This window comes from Gymnogyps californianus, chromosome 8, assembly GCF_018139145.2.
Source record: "Gymnogyps californianus isolate 813 chromosome 8, ASM1813914v2, whole genome shotgun sequence".
NCBI classification, from domain to species: Eukaryota; Metazoa; Chordata; class Aves; order Accipitriformes; family Cathartidae; genus Gymnogyps; species Gymnogyps californianus.
Genome location: NC_059478.1, coordinates 37027945 through 37031061, shown reverse-complemented (window position 1 = coordinate 37031061; position 3117 = coordinate 37027945).

Below are 3117 nucleotides of genomic sequence, written 5' to 3'. Positions count from 1 at the left end.
CTGTAAAACAGTTGCATATATTCAGTTATGAGCCACTACTTTACATTCACAGAATCATACTTTGACATTCCAAGTGAAATACGTGTTTATATTCCCACGTCCATGGAAAGCCCTTTCAATTTACCAAACTTAAGTTAAAAATTAAAAATCCTGGTTGTTGAACTCCCTACTTGCCACACCATACAGACAAGGCACACCTTCCGAAGGATGAACATCATACTCTCACATTAAAAGACCGATTGAATGCATTCATTTAAGATTGTCAGAACTAATCACATTTCTGTAGCAAGTGACAATACAGTCTCTGAGTCACTATCTCTGTACTAAACAAAAAAGATGTTTAGGACATGCCAAAAGGCATGGCTATTATTAAACATTTGCCATTTTAAATTCAGAACGATGCATAGCTATTACTGCTAGTTAAAATCAGGTGTATTAATTGCAGAGAGATACTGTAAGTGAATATTCCACTAAAAGCACAACTCTGATCGAGGTGGCTTAAATCTCGTCAAGTCAGGGGAAACAAATGTCTTCTGTATTTTTATAGATATATATTTCATCTGATTTTATGCTAAACTTACTATTCTAAAATATATATATCTCTACAGTACGCTTGAGACCCAGTCGTTTGATTTTCATTTTGGTGGTTTTTTTGAAAAACGTATTTAGTATTTTAAAATTGGTTTGGCTTAAATTTTCCCAAATATCATCACAAACTCAACTAATCTCACCTCCTTCTTCAAATATGCAGCTATCTCTCCAAGACACCCCTTACAAAGGTTAAGTGTGAAAATGAAGATTACAACTCCTTGACACGTAATGTCTTCCTTTCTGAAGACCCTAAACCTCTTTTTCTTATCTAGTCTCTTTTCCCACGTAGATAAAACCACCAACCCAGCTGCTCTAGCAATTTGCCCAACATAACACAGCAAACCTACTTTGGGATTGTACTATAGACCTACAATAAACCTGATGTTTATACCTAAGCTGAACTCTACAGACCTCTGATTCCCAATCTCATGTCATTCAGATCCAAATAGCCAATTTAAAAAATGGGGCTGTTTTGTGTTCAACTATGGTTTATTGCAGTATAGTTGACCGGAGACAAATTTCGACACATTCCTTTGCCTCACTCCTCCCACACCACTTCATTCAGTACTGAACTTTAAGTAGCACCGAGTTAAAAGGCAACTGTCTTCTAGCACTACTGCTTCAGTGCCTAAAACCCAAGCTGTGAGCCAATAAGAAGGATAGCCCCAGAGATGAGGTATCATCTGCAATCAGAATTGTGGAGATAGGAAGTTGGACAAAACGAGCTGACCCTCCCACTTCTCCCCAACTTCCCTCTGGGTGCCTGCCATCACAGATCTGTGCAACTGTATGTCTTAACCAAGAGTAATAGAGTCCCCACACACCAAATTATGCTCCACTATTTAAGAAGCATTGCTCTTAAGTGCTAAGTTACAGTACTTCCTAAATATGACATTTAACTAATGGGGTGATGCCACTTCAATTCGGTGTACTGAACTTCTTTTAATCTATGAAAGACTAAAAATATGTATATAGTGCTTCTTTTAGTATCTCAGCTAATTTTTGTTTCATGTTTGCAAAACGGTGTTACATTCTTCCAAATTCTATTGGAGAAGCTACTAATGACGTTTTGTTTGGAAATCTGTGACCAAAGATTGTGAGACTGTGCTATTCAAATGAGCAAATGTGTAACTTGCTGAGCAATACTGAAGTAATTACCACGCTATGAAAAGCAGCTGCTACATACACTTTGGTATAACTTCTCAGACAAACTGGAAAAACCCTTCATGATCTCCATCTTCTTAACTTTCAGCTGAAAGGCAAACTAAACCTTACAATAGCTGAATTGAACAGATTCTTCACTTAATCCTTCTTGAATTCACTTACATGTTCAGAATAGATGCCATTATTAAATAACCATTAAGTCTAAAGTATTCAAAATAAGAAAAATACTTGCATATACAAGGCATGCCCCATTTACACTTTCAAAAACATCTGAACAGTACTGGATTTTGATAGCATACACATATTCATGGATCTGAAACACCGATAAACTCTACCTTCATAGTGATTATTTACATTCTTTTCCACCATTACCTTCCCTTGTTCTTCACAGAATTTGCTCTCAAAAAGCAATGGAATAAGAGTATTCTCAAAACAGAACAATCCTGCTGAGAAGGTATAATACACCAAGCCTGCCATTTTCCTCTGAGTAAACTCAATTTGTACCCCAAGAATCAAAACTAATCCTATCAGAAATCTGGAAGGGCAAGATCAGAATCAGAGTTTATCTAAGAACTTAAGATTAAAAGGCTGTTTGAACTGCAAGTGGCTACCACCTGAGCGAAATCTTTGATGCTGCACACAACCGAGTCTGAACCTTCATTTATTCTACCCATGTTCTGTAGGCCACAAGATGTCAGCAACAGCATTCACATAAAGTTTCATCCGAGGCCTGCTAAAAATGTCATTGTTATTCTGAATCTTCTATTCAGAACCACCCCTGGCCCATCATCAGCAGCTGATCACAATATCAACTCTTCTTTTAAAAGCAACTAAAAGGTGAAGGTAATAATCAGTATTTTAGATTAGGTATGGTAATTACACAAATTTTATTTGGAAGATGGTTAGTTTTTCAGTTTGTCACACTAAAAAAAAATACAGTGACCAACCAATGTTCTTCAGAATGTGATATTCTGGATACGCTGTCTTCACTCCAGATCAATGAAAGATTGATCAAGGAATGTCACATACAATACAGCAGGCATAAACAAATATATAGATGCACACACACAAATGTAGAATCACAGAATCACGGAGTTGTTTAGGTTGGAAAAGACCTTTAAGATCACTGAGTCCCACTGTTAACCTAGCACTGCCAAGTCCACCAGGAAACCATGTCCCTAAGCACCACATTTACACGTCTTTTAAATACCTCATCGTGTGAGGATGGTGGAGGGATGGTGACTCAACCACTTCCCTGGGCAGCTTGTTCCAATGCTTCACAACCCTTTCGGTGAAGAAATTTTTCCTAATATCCAATTTAAACCTCCCCTGGCACAACTTGAGGCCGTTTCCTCTCATCCT